The sequence below is a fragment of the Pinus tabuliformis genome, chromosome J (genome assembly GCF_031772625.1).
Source record: "Pinus tabuliformis cultivar Carrire ecotype Pingquan chromosome J, CPIR1, whole genome shotgun sequence".
Lineage (NCBI taxonomy): Eukaryota > Viridiplantae > Streptophyta > Pinopsida > Pinales > Pinaceae > Pinus > Pinus tabuliformis.
Window position 1 is genome coordinate 615,367,870 of NC_142295.1, and position 18,172 is coordinate 615,386,041.

Sequence of the window (18,172 nt, forward strand, 5' to 3'; positions counted from 1 at the left end):
GCTAATAAATCCCGGAGGACCTTAGTGTCTCATCTTGTGCCAATTCTATCCAAGGGATTGTTAGTTGACTTGATAAAATATGTTTTAAAATAGTACTAATGTTGCTCATGTTGTGTTGGCATTTTGACTACGGATGACATCCCAAATACGCTATAAGGTGCATCCAAAATACTTACTAATTCATAACACACTTAATGAACAACAACTATATTAATGCCCTAGTTACAATGCCAACTTAAATCACAGGTTTACATTTTATAGCAAAAATACCATGAGGCTTGTAAGAAAGTATATAGGCTCTAATATTTCTTACCGAATCCAATTGAATCTACTTTGTATGCAAATATTAGCCATTTTAAGACAAAAATTCCTTGCAATACTAGAAAATTGTTGCATCCCTCTATTTATACAGATCATCTACTGCATCTTCTACTTGTTATATACATGGCACGAACGATGGGTTTCTCGTTACTTTACGAGTTTGTAGATATTATGTTGATACATGGATTTATGGTCTCGCCATATAACTTTATTGCCATAAGATTCATTGTATTATATTTTGATTGAGAGGAGCATAAATGTATTGATTCTATGCATTTCATAAGTTGGCCTCCTACGAGACAGGGAAATACGGTGATGCTAGGGATAATATCTAAATTTATCTAGATGGAAGTAGTCTAAGTCTATTTAAATGTGAGTCCAAGTTGACCCTAAACCAAACCTAATTTCAAGTCCAAGTCTCAAAACATTTGATGTGTACAGGTCCTTGGTTTGATTCCTAGCTTGCCTGAATTTAGTGGCTAGGAGGCCCAAAGCGAAGTATGCCTTAAGGGAAAGTGTTGGAAATATCATTCCAACTATGCAAATTAGGTTGCCTAGTATGGGCTTGTAGTTCAGTAAGAGGAATTCACCATTTAGATTTGAAAAAAAACCTTTAATTCTACATTAAAAACTAGAATTTATACCCTCAGGACAATCTGAGATTAGGTCTGGATCCAACCTTATAGGCTAGGTTGTTGGATTTATTATGTTGTTGGTGTTGGCTTATATGGGCTTGACCCGCTAAAAAAATCCCGCAGCTACCGGCCTTTTTGGCAACACCTGCGAAGTGCGGACTAAGGTCTCACCTGAGGTAGCAGGGGAGGGTGCTCGAACCGGGTTTTCGCACCCTAGGGATTCTAAATGTGGTATAGAGGTTTCACGCACTGGTCTACAGCTCCACGCTGCTCGGTATTCGCACAGATCCAGCTTGATTATACTTTTCTATTAGTGCGCTATTCTATTGGAGGATGCGGTTATAAATCAGATCTGTTCAACAGGGTCTTTAAGCAAACATTTAACCAACATAACCAGTTCGTGCATTTAAAATGAACCCAGATTTACATACATTCATACAATAAGAAGATTGATTAAACAAATATTATAAAAGTCAGATTTGCGATAGCTCAGAAAGAACACAGAATTTTCAGAGAAACTTATGTTTATTTCAACTTATCCTCAATACATCCAGATCGGCCCTACGCACTCAACTGCAGGGGTCCGTGCACACAGCTGCAGACTTTCCAGGCCTTTGTGCACAGAACTGCAGAGCCTTTATCTACTACCCCAACCCTTGACTCGGACTTACAGACGCTTTCAGACTAATTGCTTCAGAAACCCATTACATTTCATATTCCAAAAAGAACTGCCTTTCCCTCATAGAGCCGCACTCTATTTATACCTTCCTATGGTCCACAGACCGACTTACTTCCTATTACTTTACATTATTTATTGGGTGGACAACCCTTTGACTCGACTTTTTATATTTCGCGCTCTGCATACTTCAGAGTTTTTACAATAATTTAATCCTACTTTTTGGGCTTTCTACTCCAAAACCGTTACGCGGGACCTCCGCTACTCAACAGTCTCCCAACACAATCAGCATGACTCGTCTCGAGTCACTCACCGGCGCGGCTAGATGCTCTGCCTTGGCTTTGCGGTTCGCCTCCCTTTGAGTGACGCTCATCATCCTACTGCTCCTTCATTGTCTCCTGCAATGCTTTGTCTGGCTCCTTCTTCAGTGTTTCTATCATGTCTCGCAACCAATAATGCTCATTCTTCTCTGCTCGGTTAACACAAAACACCCCTCATAGGATTCTAGCACGAGCAGGGGAGCCGCATATGGAACCCCATGGTACCACCGCAGCCACTTCCGACCTTCGTATCTTCTCTTCGCACTATCTGCTGCAGTTTGTTTTGCAATTTCGCAAGACCTTAGCTGTTGTCCGCAAGATCCCAATCTTCGAGGGACATCAGAGACGACTTATTAACTGCATATCTACTCGTGGTCGCCATCTGTCCAGCCCTTCGTTGTCCTGTTGTAGTGCGCCGGCCTGCCCCTAGGCAAGGTGACGACATCCGGACCAATTCTTCTTTGTGATCCCTCTTTTCCAGTACATCCCCTACTGGTGATGCTGCAGCTTGTGGGATGCCTACAGTTGTCAACACCATACTCCTTAGAGAGTCCTTCTTCTCCATCAACCATATCACTACCTTTGGGCGCATGCCTTGTGCAGAGATAATGAACAGCTCCATATGTGTTTTTGAAGTGTAGGCCGCCCAGTGGATTTCCCTCGGTGATTTATAAGCCATGCGAATTTCAAATGCACTGATTGCTGCCTATTCCAGCTCGTGTAAACTTCTTGTGTAATATCTGTGGTAGCTCGTTCCATATCTAGATTGTACTGTTTCTCTTAATTGCCCGCCGCCCGCTCCCTTTTGCCATAATGCAGACATCTTGTCATGAATAGTGATATCAACGGTCATCATTCCTTTTATCAGCGCATCCACGTGATCCTTCTCACACAACCGCAACCCTTGTGTTTGGTCAAATGTACGCGCACCGTGGTACTTGCGCATTTGTCCCCCAGGTTGATTTATCATCCCACACTCTCTTTCAACTGGTTGGAGCGGTGAGACTATCCTCTGAATGGCTAGTCATGCGGTCGGCCCACTCGTGTAGAGCTTTAGGCGACTGCCATTCACTCTTCTTGGGAAGGGGTCTCCATTGAGTTTAGCCAGCTGAACTGTGCCCCCATCAGTAACTTCTTTGACGACATAGGGTCCCAACCAGTGCATGCAGATTTTACCTGGGAATTTTTCGAACTTACTATCATAAAGCAATACTAGATCATTCTCCTTGAAGGTGCGCACCTTGATATGGTGATCGTGCCACGCTTTCTCGCGTTGTTTCCGTACCTACTGCTGGAATCCAACTAGAAACCGTTCTTCCTCCAATTCTTCTAGTTGTGCGAGCCTTTCTTCCAATGCGCCGCAGTCTGCCATACCTGTGATTGTCGCGATCTGCAGACTAGGCACAATATATTCCATAGGCATAACTGCCTCCTTGCCATAGACTAAGCGAAACAGTGTCTAGCCTGTCAACTTCTTGCATGTAGTTCAGTATGCCCATATCATATCAGGGATGCGCAAGTCCTAGTCATTTCGTCACGCATTACAGACCTTAGTCAACGTGGTCTCCAAAATTTTGTTGAATGCCTCAACAGTCCCATTTGCTTGTGGATGGTAGGGCATACTCTGTTGGTGATATATCTGGAATTCCTCAGTGAGTGCACTAATTGTTTCATTCAGAAAATGCGTTCCCCTATCACTCATGAGAATATTGGGGAAGCCAAACCTGGTTAGTATGTTCTCTTACAAGAATTTTGCTGCTGTCACAACTGTGCGATCCTTAACTGGCTATGCCTCTGCCCATCGGGTCAAATATTCAATCGCAGTGATGATATAGCGCACACCCATCTTTCCTCGTGGTTCAATAGGCCCGACGAAGTCGATTGCCCATTTCTCAAATGGTTGTAGCGTCATCTGTGGCTGAAGGGGCATTTCATCCCTCCGCGATGGTTTGCTCGTCCGTTGACCTACATCGCAGACTTGACAGTGTGCTTTCGAATCTTGATGTAGAGTGGGCCACCATAATTCGGCGCGAAGAATCTTCTGGGTTGTGGCACGACGCACATAATGTCCACCAGCAACCCATCCATGTGCTTCGGCTAGGATTTGTCCACACTAAAATTCTGGTACATATCTGCGCAATATTTCGTCGTTGCCCATCTTGTAGAGGTGGCTTGCAATTACGGTAAAATCTGCTGCGTGTATCACCAATTCCTTCTTTTGCTAGACAGAATACCCCTGTGGCACTGTGCCCATATTTAAAAAGTAGATTATATCTTCAAAGTGGCCATCTACAATGTGCACGACATATAATTAGTCGTCCGAGAGTCCCTCCTCTAGATTTGTTGGTTCTTCACCGGTCTCAATTCAGGACAGGTGATCTGGACCTGCATTCAGATGTCCCGGCTTTACAACAACCTCGAAGTCATATGCTTGAAACAACAGAAACCATCGACAGATGCGCCCCCCCAACACAGGCTTGTTCACTAGGTACTTAAGCGCAGAGTGATTAGTATACATCTTAAAATGTCCTCCAAGCAGATAGTGACGGAACTTTTGGAGCGCGTATACCATTTCCAATCCCTCTCGCTTAGTAGTAGAGTAATTCTTTTCTGTTTTGGACAACTTGCGACTTGCGAATGCAATCGGGGGATCAATTCCCTCCGCTCCTTCTTGAGTGAGTATCGTACCCAATGCAATACACGATGCATCGACATGTACATGAAATTCAACGTCCCACTTTGGAAAGACCAAGATAGGGGCAGATGCCATCTTTTCCTTAAGAGTTTCCAGGCTTTTGTTACATTCCTCGTTCTAGCAATACGTAGCATCCTTCTTCAGTAACTGTTCCATTGGAGCCGTGATCTGGGCGTAGCTTTTTATAAACTTTCAGTAGTAGCCCATGTGTCCTAATGTAGCGCGTAGCTGCTTTACACTTCGTGGTGCTTGTAGATTTAGTATGACAATGATCTTTGCTGAATCCACCATCAGTCCTTGCTTACAAAACACATGGCCCAGCAAGTTCTCGAAAGGGACGAGGAAAGTACACTTCTTTAGGTTGAGCGCAATTTGGTGTCGGTGATAGGTATCCAGCATCAATCGTAAGCAGGCAACATGCTTCTTAACCAAGCCAAATACGGTCTAGTCATCCAGGTAGACTTCTAAGAACTTGTGGATAAATTCCTTGAATGCGACTACCATAATACGGGAAAATATCGTCGGTGCATTCTTCAGCCCAAAGGGCATTACCGTATACCAAAAACAACCCCATTCGATAGCAAACGTTGTCTTGCTCCGATCCTCTGGCGCGATCTTAATCTGATGGTACCCAGAGAACTCGTCTGTGAAGGAGTATGCTTCCTGCCCACCCACATTTTCTAGTACCTCATCTGTAAAGGGTGTTGGAAACGGATCGTTAACACAAGCATCATTGAGCTTCCGCAGATCTACACAGATGCGGATCTCACCCTTCTGTTTCTTCTCCTGCACGACCATAGGGCTTACCCAATCAGACTCCTCGACTGGTTCAATAATTCCTGCTGCCAGCATCTTGTCCAATTCTTCGCGGACCTTTGCTTTGTATTTTGGATTCAATCGGTAGGGTCGTTGCTTCACTGGCTTCGCATCTAGCTTCAAAGTTATCTTCATCATTCCTAGGTCTCCTAGAATCCCTTTTAGCTCCGTAATTTTTGTAGGGAATAAATCTCGGTATTCTCGGAGCAGCTCAATGACCTTTTCCACTGTGGCATCGTCCCAGTAGTCCCCAAGCATAGCATACTTCGGCTCTTCCTCTGTTCCGATATTCACTTGCTTTGTTTTCAATGGCGCCGTGATGTCTGGATCTTCTATCTTGGGGCCGCACACCTCATGACTCCCTTCAGATTCTAGTATATTGATGTTACGCGGGTCATCCTCATCATCTTCTACTTGTACATTGTAACATGCTAAGGCCTGGCTCAACTGTCACGACCAGTTTGACAGCACGACTTCTTCTGGTTCCGGCGGTGTTTTGAATATGACGGTCTTTACTAGTTGTAATGCGTTGTCCATGGTATCCATCCATTGGTCTTCAAAGAGAAATGTCGACAGAAACCCTTCGCGCAGGATATCCCACTCGCCGGTGCCATGTCGGAGCTCTGTTTCCATATACCAGTTCCTTGGAATGACATCCAGGGTATGATAAAATAAGTGCACCCATTTTGGTTGAGGCTCTGCACCATAAGCTTTGGTCCATTTGGTTAGGTGCATGCGCGGATCATCTCATCCATCATATTTCTCTGTTATTCATAGCTCTAGCTTCTCAAATCTTATGCATCATGCACCTGCAGCTTCACCAATCTTCAAAGGTTCCTTCATGGTTATCCCACCATCGCGCTGGTGTCGCACGTAATGTCCATTTAGCGCATCAAACCGTTGGTAATATGGTACCACGCTTTCAAATTTAACCAGGAATTCATCCACTACTGTCAGCCCATCAGACATTGACAGCTCGCGGTTCTGAGCTTTAATGCAATACAGGGATTTCGTCATCACATTACAGTGTAACGTGGTTACCCTGTTCACCCTGTTTTGCCATCGCTCGTCCTCTTCATCTGAATTGCTAGTGCATGAGCCGGCACAGCCCCGCGAGAGTCTCCGCTCCTCCTTTGGCCTATGTGCAACAATTTTGTAGATACAATCCAATGCATTGTCCCTTTCTTCGTTGCGCACAGGTTCTGTGTAGCGTGGTCCGTCTGTTGGATCTAACGGAACAACTACACAGAGCAACTTCTTCTCAAATATCATCTTCCTTTGTTTGAGGTTAATAACCCCATTCATGTCAATGACCCAATCTATCCCTAGCAACACAGGGTACGGGCTATTTTCGTCCACGATTTCAATAACTTCGAAATCCGTCCGGGTACTTGCGCCATCAATATCTACTATAATTCCTTGCAGCCTTCCCATGGGCAAGATCTTCTGCTAATTGGCCATCCGCAATTGGATAGGAGACCATTGTAGTGTAGGCTTACCCATGCGCTCCCAAGTTTGTTTAGGCAATACGTTTGCATCCGAACCTAGGTCCAAAATGACCTAATCCATGTCATAGTCACTAATTTGCATCGTTAACTGTATCTCCCGACCCATCTGCGATGCGTGTCTTCCTAATTTTCGGACTGCACGAGGTTCACCCCACCCTGCGCATCTATTAATCACTTCCTGTAACCCTTTAACTGCCCTGTTGTCGCGAAGCAGTTTTATGCATGTCTCTAAAAAGGTAGTCAACATTGAGGGATCCCTAGCCGGCTCAGGCCGATCCCTACTACCTCGGGTAGAGACGCCCGTGAAGCTTTCCCTAGCTTCCATATTGGTCTCCCCATTGACCTCTCCTGTGGCTGCACCACTCCGCAATACCATGTTTACCGTGGGTTCGTCATCGCGTGGTTCAGATCTCATCATCTGCACATTTTGCGTTGTTGTAGGAGGTGCTGTCTTTTTTTCACGAATCTGTGCTATCAACATGGGGAAATCTAGCATCTCATGATCGAATTGCTCACAATAAGGACATGATATTCGGGTTGGATTGGTACAATCCCGTGCGTAATGTCCTGGTCCTCCACAGTTGTAACAGATTAGCTGCCCGCGACCCCTTCCTAGTCCCATTCTGCCTCGTCCTGGGAACCCACCGCGCACAATAGCCGCAGCTGGATCCTGACCTTGTACCTTAGTCTGCATTCTGTAGGCAGGTGCCTGGTCCATCAACATTTGATAGCTATGGCAATCTCTTTCTTTGTGACCCACCGATCTACAAAAGTTGCAAAAGAGCTGCTGGGGGGTCTGGTTGTATTTTGGCAATAGATGACAGTTATCAGTGTTGTGCTTTCCTCCTACCTGACAGATTGCACACCAGAGCGGGGCGATCGCGCTTGGCCTTGCCTGTGCCTCTAGTCGCAATGGTGTTGGTTACCCCGTGACCACAATATTCACTGAGACCGGATAATGATCTTTATCGTGTCCCTGACTCCTACACTTTATACACCATACTTCCTCCTGGACTTCTGAACGTGGTGTCTATTCTTGTTTTAACTTCTGTATTTCCAAACACAAATTTTGGACCTGCGCTTGGATTTGCTGAACTCCCAACCATGGGTCTTGTATCGAGGTTTCGTGCAGCTGCATTGCTGCCTCCAGCGCTTCCGCTTGGGTTGAGATCTTTTGTTGTGACAAAGCCGACTTCAGATATGGCGTTAATGATGCGACAAACCAAGCGCGATGTTGTGCATCCGTTAGGGTCATGTTAGCCTCGCGAATGGTGCTTTTCAACCTCTAATCCAAATCCCACAGGGTCTCACTAGGCATCATCTTGATCTCTTTGAATCCTACGACCGACTGTGCTTCTGACTTTGGCCGGCTAAACTCCTTTTTTAATTTAGTATGGATGTCCACTATCCCCGTTGTTGGGTTGATGCTTAAGTACTTCATGTACCATGTTAGCACTCGGTCCTGCGGTGCACTGACTAAGATGGCTTTCTTAATGTTATCATCCACGATTTGCTGCGCGCTCCATACTGATGTTAGCACAAACCAAAATTGTTCCGAGTCTTCGCTTCCTGCTCCTTTGAACACCAGTAACTGAATTGCATTCGCCATAGTTACCCTTGATCTACTACCGTCCCTGATCCTTTTGATTTTTCAACGTTATTTTCTATAGAGTCCCTGCATTCCACACCAGACACCCCTTAGGCAGATCCCGGTCCCGACAACGGAACCATTTGTTGGCTTATATGGGCCTAACCTAGGTTCGGAAGAGTTATTTAGCCAAACAAATCCTGTAGCTACTGGCCCTTTTGGCAATAGCCCGCAGAGCGCAGACTGAGGTCTCACCCGAGGTAGCACGGGAGGGTGCTGGAACCAGGTTTCCGCACCCTTGGGATGTCTAGATGTGGTTTGGAGGTTTTGCGCACTAGTCTACAGCTCTGCGCTGCTCAGTATTTGCACAGATCCAACTTGATTATACTTTTCTATTAGTGCGCTATTCTATTGGAGGATGCAGTTATAAATCAAATCTATTCAACAGGGTCTTTAAGCAAACATTTAACCAACGTAACTGATTCGCGCATTTAAAATGAACCCAGATTTACATACATTCATACAATAAGCAGATTAATTAAACAAATATTATAAAAGTCAGATTTGCGATAGCTTAGAAGGAACACAGAATTTTCAGAGAAACTTATCTTTATTTCCACTTATCCTCAATACATCCAAATCTGCCCTACACACTCAGCTGCAGGGGTCCGCGCACACAGCTGCGGACTTTCCAGGCCTCTGCGCACACAACTGCAGAGCCTCTATCTACTACCCCAACTCTCGACTCGGACTTACAGACGCTTTCAGACTAATTGCTTCAAAAACCCATTACATTTCATATTCCAAAAAGAACTGCCTTTCTCTCATAGAGCCTCGCTCTATTTATACCTTCCTATGGTCCGCAGACTGACTTACTTCCTATTACTTTACATTATTTCTTGGGCGGACAACCCTTTGACTCGACCTTTTATATTTCGCGCTCCGCATACTTCGGAGTTTTTACAATAATTTAATCCTACTTTTTGGGCTTTCTGCTCCAAAACTGTTATGCGGGACCTCCGCTACCGAACAGTTGGCTTGCCTTAAGAGGGAGTTGAAACCCTAAATTGATTCAAACTCTATGAAGTTTGTGTATTGATTTTTATTTAAGAACACTTTAAACAATGTCACAATATGTAACCCTCATCACTAATGCTAAGAGTTGAGAAATTAAGTGTTATATGAATAAGTTCAGAGCATATAGATCATCAAACAATGGTGCAATTTAGTACTTGACCACATAAAATACGTAGAGAAGTAATGAAAACTAGAGCCAAGTTTTTATGTTAGTGACAAATATGAGTATGTTGTTTGAATTATAAAGTAGGTTGTTGAGCTCATTGTTGCATTGCCTTTCATTAGAAGGTGTTTAAGACTTCATTGTGCCAAAGAGACATTGAAATAGGCAAGATGTAACATGCCACAATTCATACCTTGTTGCAGAGTGAATGAAATGACATACAAGAAATAAATCCCATGCGTTGAGGTGTTAAATGAATAAATATGAAGTTGGTCATACCCTAGATCATCCAAAATTCATCAACAAAAAAAATCAAATATGAAGGCATGGAGTTAACCCTAAACATTAATCTCAAATGGCATGAGTTGTTCCACTTGTTATTAAGTAGGTCTTTCACCCTATTTTGACATTGATTAGTTTTCTTTGAGAGTGTAGGTCATAAATATATCTCAAAATTGGTATAAGTCGTTGTAAATTGACCTCATATGAGCAATACATATTCAATTTTCCCAAGCATGACAACTCAATCAAACATGTGTAATTAAGTGCTTGTGTTAGACGCAAGATAATTAAATGGGCGAGAGAAAAAAAAAAAGGTTCATTCCTAGATCATGCCAATAGTGAAGATAAACTGTGAAAATGCCAATAAGCATGTGTGAGATCCAAGAATTTGTAAAATATAGCAAATGAAATAACCTTGGATCTAGAAACTTAGATTTAGAGATCAAGCAAGAAAAACCCTCCAAATAAGTCAAAGCAATATTCCCATTTCTAATGAATCGACAATAGGGTAGTGCAACCATGAATCCATTACATCTTCATGAATGGAAATATAATTAGTTGATGACATGTCATGTATAATAGACTCTAGAGTATTATCTTCTCCACAAGAGAAGGCTTCCCAGGTAACACAACATCATCATTTTATAGTGTTTTGACAGTTGGGTTGGAAAAGGATGCTAGAAAAATTTATTCACAAGCTGACCATCTTTCCATAGGATTTCTTTGATATCACATTGTACATTTTGGATCTCTTATGTAATCGTACATAATCCCAATTCAAACTTGTCACATTTTAACATGCTATTGATCATAAGTTATTGCTAAGGAAGAATCCATTGTTTCGGTACGAGGAAACTCTACAGATGGATGCATAGGAAGTGCATAATCCAGTTTTTGGGGTGATAGAATATAATAGAGGAAGAAGTAGCAAGTGAACATGACCCATGGACCATTATATTTTGGAAAGACGAAGATGAAAAATGAAGTTTTGACAATGACCCTCTGACTAAACTTTGAAACCGTTATTGGATGCAACCACATTCATAAATAGGTGGTGGAATTGGAATATTTCCAGTATTTTCTTGAGTACAAAATACAATTATTTCCAACAAACCTACAAGATTAAGACATAAATCAATTAGCAACTAACAATGAAAGAGGTCGATCCCAACAATTTTGAAATGGAGTTTGAATACCTTATATTTAAGTTGGAAATTACACAACATCAAGTTATGTGCTTCTTCACTTTCATGATTTCCTCATCCCACACCAATTACCAACCCTAACCTTTTCCTTTGAATTTAATCCCAAACTAGTGTTTTCTACTGCACATGTGGAAAGAAACAAAACAATTTTGTCAATGTCCACAAATGACCAAAATAGGTCAATAAGATTGCTATCACAAAGTCTAGTACCTTAGTGCAAATCCTTCACAAGGTGATAAGGCCAGTGGAACAGGGAAGTGTTACCACTATCATCGAGGCAACAAATTTCCTCATTTTAGTGAAGGATGGCTCCTACACAAGGTAGTCTTCCTTAGTAGCCTCTATGGTCCCTAAAGCGAGATAATCAAGTCTAAGGGCACCTATGCAACTACCAAACTTACCACCAATAGAATATGATAATCAAGGTAAGATCAAGGTTATTATTGAAAGCCATTTCTAGGTTTGGATGGATGAGGATCTAGGGTAATTTAGAAGGCTTAGTAAGTCATCACTCAATACAAGAGGATACCAAAAGAAGAAAAATATATTGGTAGTTTCAAAATTTGCATAAAATGTGATAAATCATAGTAGCAAAACATATTATATTCATCTATTGAAACGAGTAATCATCAAGCAAAAATAGGGTTAAATAACGAGTTAAACTAGGGTTTATCAAGCTAGCTATATCTAAACATTAAGATGCATATATCAATCCTAAACATTAGGATGTCTAACCCTAATAGGGCTATAAACGAAATTAGCAAGACAAAATATGATGACGAGAAATTTTAGGCTAAATAGAAGCACAATCACCAAGACATCTAGCTTATTCATAGCTGAGAACATATCAGTCTAAGGCCTAGTGGACCATAAGAATATGAAATGTGTTTATGTAATCCCATGTTCTTACAGGACACCCTACATTAGTGAAATTGGTCTCTCAATAAATCGAAGGATTCATGAGCATGCAATCAACATCAAGCATGGGAGGACCCACTCCTGAACATTGGTAGAACATGCAGAAAAAATAAAACACCACATCTATATTGAAGAGGCCCAAGTCATTTCCAAGATTGATCATTTCCATCACTGTAAATTTAGGGAGGCCATTGAGATTGAAAGGAGGCAAATTAATATGAATAGAGACAATGGTTGGAAAATTAGTAGTTATTGGGTCCTTGCCCTTTCTTCTTAGTTTTTATGTTTCTCTTTTTTCTATTCTTTGTTTTTTTTCCTCCTCTTGCGATTGTGTTTTTTTTAAATTCTTCCTGACATTCTTTCTTATTATTGTTTGTCTTTTTCCTTTCTAATTAAATATATTAGTTGTTTTTATTTGATGATTTAATCATAACTTTATATTATGTTTATAATTTTTTATTAAATTATGATATATATATATATATATATATATATATATATATATATATATATATATATATATAGGGGGTTTACGTAGTGCATTATATTAGATATCATTTTTGGGATTCAACTGCGTTAAGTAAGTCATTCACGTATGACCATTTCCATGAGAGGTAGTCGTAAGTGACTAATTTCTCATGATTTGAATAGTTCACTTAGCACTCATTGCATCGGGTGATGCTCACAGGGGTGAAGAAGTGGGATTGAAACTGGTGAAATAAATCACATAGCGTCAATCATCACTTCCGGGGCTTGCACCCGGTAACCAGGACTTCCCAGGAGGTCACCCATCCCGGATCTCCTCTGGCTCAAGCACGCTTAACTATGGAGTTTTCCCCACAATCAAGCCTACTTAGCTTGCTACCCCATGGAAATGGTCATACGTGAATGACTTACTTAACGCAGTTGAATCCCACAAATGATATCTAATATAATGCACTGCTAAACCCCCTATACTTAAATTCAAAAAGAGTGAAGGGATCTCTACTTGAATGGTTCATGAGGCTTAATACTTTCTAAGGTTTTGCAAATGGGTAGCAAGCTAAGTGGGCTTGATTGTGGGGAAAACTCCACAGTTAAGCACGCTTGAGCCAGAGGAGATCTGGGATGGGTGACCTCCCGGGAAGTCCTGGTTACTGGGTGCAAGCCCCGGAAGTGATGATTGACGCTATGTGATTTATTTCACCAGTTTCAATCCCACTTCTTCACCCCTGTGAGCATCACTCGATGCAATGAGTGCTAAGTGAACTATTCAAATCATGAGAAATTAGTCACTTACGACTACCTCCCATGGAAATGGTCATACATGAATGACTTACTTAACGCAAGTGAACTATTCAAATCATGAGAAATTAGTCACTTACGACTACCTCCCATGGAAATGGTCATACATGAATGACTTACTTAACGCAGTTGAATCCCAAAAATGATATCTAATATATCTATATCTATATATATATATATATATATATATATATATATATATATATATATATATATATTTTTTTTTTTTTTTTTTCTCAGTAAAATTAAACTATTTCTATTGAGTAAAATATAGTACAATCATGAGAGACAAGAAACCGGCAGACCGGAAATGATGAAACTATCAACCTCGGTCCCGGAGAAGGAGTGAACCAATCACGGAGCTACAACAAATAACTTGAGAGCAAAAACTGACTATTACCCCACAGGGGCAGTAACCTCAACACGGTATTTTTTCCCTTTCTTTTTATTGACTTTTATCCAGCCATCCTGGGGAGTATGAGCTAAAACAACTTGAAGACTGGAATTCTCCATTAGGGGGATCTCCTTATCTGATTCAGAAGAGGAGGTCTCATGGACACGTTTCTGGGAGATTGCTGTGACAATGTTGTGCGCAGGAGTATCTGTGGACGGATCCATCGTCTGAGGCGCCTGGTCTGGTTCTGAATCGCTCTCCTCATCTTCTGAGCTTGAGGAATCCGAGCTCACTGCTGGCGGCGGAGAACAAGGGGTCCAACGCTTGGGTTTGGACTTTGCAAAGTTGCCCTTTTTCGATTTTGCTGGCAGTGATGGGCAGGAATTTTGCAGGTGCCCTGTTAGGTGACAGTGGCGGCAGCGGAAGGCAGTGTTTTCGTAATCCAGGTTCTGGGTCCAGACAGAGTCATTGATCATGAGATTGATTTGCTCTGGCAGTCCCTTGCTTAGATCTAGCTCCACACATATTCTAGCATATGTGTAGAGACCTTGTTGTTCCCGCCTGTAATCTCCCATTAAAAAGCTGCCCAAGGTGTTGCCTATGCTCCTATAGACTGCCATATGCCACAGGTGAACTTGAAAGTTTGGAAGTCTGATCCAGACAGGGGCTTTGGTAATGACTGCAGAAGCTGGGTCAAAATATGAGAACCATGGAGTTATGAAGAGTCCTGTTGTACCCATGAACCAAGGACCTTCTTCTAAGGCCTTTTCATAGTGCTTAAGACTTTCGAACAGAACTATAAAATATCCTTTTGAGCAGAAGCAAACCTTGCAATGGTGAGTCCAGTTGTCATTGATCCAGTCATAAAGGTCCTTAGAGCGAGGCCAAAGCCCATTAAATCTGCAAATGATGGCCCTTTCAGCAAATCTTTAAATGTCATCTGCAAGGTCAGGGTGGGAGATCTCAACAGAGGGGACCTCTTCTAACTTGTCAACCAGAAAAGGCTTAGGTTTGGGAGGTTCAGGGGAGATGGGTATCTCAGAGCGAACTGTGTAACAGCCCAAAATAAATATCTACTTAACTTTTCTAGTTAACATTAATTTAAATCAGGGTGGCACTTACATAGCCAAATAAACATATAAGTAATAAACTAAATTCAACTAAGAATAATGCTTACCTGCGGTAGAAGTAGGCTTACCGCAACAAGGTTTTGGGGACGACTCTCTACCCAACCGTAGGCTCAATTGTGCAAGGATTTGCTACAACTGGCCACCCTCGAGCCCTTAATCAACGTACTACTGCCAGTGACTCCTATGTTTTAGAACACCATTCTCCCAAGAGAATGAAAGATAGAATCTCGGAAAGATGGAATGCAAGAATGCCTCTCATCTTCCTCACCATCTATTAAATAGAACAACATTGGAAGGGGAACCACATGCACACACTCCATGTGTCTACATGCAACTTTCTTTTTATTTTTAGCTTTCTTGTTTTATTTATTACTTTTCTTTTGATTTTTAGCTTTCTTGTTTTATTTCCTTCTTTTTGATAGTTTTCTTGTTTTATTTCTATTTATTCTTATTTAGAGTTTTAGTATGGTTATTACTATTTTTATTTATTTTCTTGTATATATTTTTAATATCATTTATTATTTAACATTTATGATTTATTATCTTTATTATTTTTATTATTTATTATTAAGTGATTTATTTATTATTATTAATTATTATTTTTGCATTATTTATTTTTATTTTTATATTATTATTTATTATTTATTATTATTTATTATTTATTATTAAGGGGAGGGATATTACATACTCTCCCACTTTAAGGAACTTTGTCCCGAAGTTAAGTGGAATTATTTATTATTTATTAACTTCATGTTGCCAACACCCTCTGCTGAACTAGTATAACCAGCAGGCATCGAAAGTCCCCAACACCCCGGGAAATCTCAAGGAATCTCTGTCCTTTTTCCCACTTTCGGCACCAGGCTAAGCCTGACCCGGTCTGTATCCTAGTCCAAGGCTGGCCCCAAGGCTTACGCCTGACTCAGACCTCATCTGCCCCAAGGCAGGCATCCGTTCCGGTACTCAATGACCCCGGGCATCTGGCAAGGCTGGCCCACTCCCTCCACAACTACTAAGGCGCACAACCCCAAGCATCGAAGTCCTTTACATCCCTTCTAGACTTCGGCATCCCAATCCAATAACAGGCACCAAGCCTAGAACATCAGGCACTTGGCCTCCTCAAGATGGTCCCATAGCTCTTCTAGAGCTATCCATCAAGAGCTATACACAAGACAAAGGAATCACTGGCATATGTAGTGTTGATTGAGTTTTGTCCCCAACCCATATGGTGTTACTTATTCTCCCTTGTGCGTATGGGCTCACACGAGATCATCAAATCAACCGGCCCTCTCGGCCCATTTGTGGAGTCCTGTGAATCCTCACATCTCCACATGCATCCAATGCATTAACCATACCATCATAGTATCATAGGAAATAATCCACATGCCAACTCTTGCATGTCATCATAAGAACGTTCATCTTTGTTAATTGCAACATTATGAATAATAAGGAACTGCATGCTCATGCATGTCATAGATTTGTACGGAACTATCGCATGCTTCAGTTATACCATCAACATAATTATATTAAAGACATATCATGACTTCTCATAAATGAACCACATGTCAATAATCCTCATATTATAGCATCATAATTCCTATGCCACGTTATGCATATCATATCCATCATCACTTAGTAAATGAATATGTCAATATATCTTGACATAACATCATAATACCTCTGCATATCGCTACTATTGTATGGATACCTTATCACTATAAGAACCATATGTAGATCATTATCTTCCTACCATGATAGCATGAAACATCGTCAATATGTTTTCATCAAGTTGTCAATTGCTTTTCAATAATCAGTTCGACTTCTTTCTACTAGGTAGTTGATTATTTACACCAACGGTATAATCATCTAAGTACATTGTTAAATTTCACATGAGCCTCATCATCTTGAGTCTTAATCTCTCGTCATATATTCTTCCTAGTGATAGCATCATTATTTAAATCATCTATCTCAAAATTAAAATCCTTTGATTTTACATCCATTTACCCTTTGGCTTACTGATTCCAATACCGCTATATGCAATTGCATATAAACATTTTTTCATCATGATTTAATTTTATATCATGCCTAATTTACTTGCAAGGATTTGTTTATCCATGTTGACTTATTTAACAATCAACACTTCATCCACAGAAATATTTTCTGATCTCGTCGAGTTCGTAAAGTTCGTATCTCAATACCACTTGATTCAGTTTCATCAAGTTGGGGAAAAGACTCTTTCTTATTAAATAGTATCATTATTTTAGATTTTGAAACAGTTGGAATTGTCCATGAGAAACTTAAATGTGGAAACGACCTCTTTTAACGTTATGGGAAGTCCTACTCATGAAATAATGAGTCAAGTACAATCTCTATTAATTGACTTTCACTTCTTTTGTCACTATGTACCCAATCCTTCTCAAGGTATCCATCTAAAATTTCTAGCAACATTCCTTCCTATATCTTCCTCGTTTATTATCATTTGGTCATCATGCAACTTCACACCTTCACATTTTTAAAATATGTAGATCATCATCATTACCAATGGTGTTTCTAGCTCTACTCATTAATACCTTTAAAAGAACTTTCTTCTTGATAGAACATCCCTTCATTTCTCCTATTCGATATTCATAGATATTTCTTTTTCTCCCTGTCTTGATTTCCTACTATTCCATGTCTATTGGCTTCAAAAATGGAAGTTTCTTCACTTCATTCTATTTTATTAAATTGACTTGAATTTCTCACCTCCAATCATTGTGGTTTTTCCTCCTCTCCTATAGCACTGATATACCTTGGGAATGTTGTTACTATTTCCAACTTGGGTAAGACCTGATAAATAAATTCATTAAGATAGCTACCAAGTGTAATCCACTTATCTTTTCCTGTTTTAAGACATCACATAATAAAATCTCCTTATCATACGTCTTGTTATTCATAATTCATTCATATAGTTAGTCACCTATGAAAAACTTTACAATGTAGCTCTCCCATTGTTATAGATGTTGTTATGCACACAAATTATCTTCTCCAATCATTCTATTTATCATACCTTACAGATTCCTTAAAATAACCTTCATTATTACCCTGATTTTTCAAGTTCATTAGTTGATTGCCAATATTTTCTTCTTTATGCGCATCATCCTTAGATAGACCTTATAGTGATACC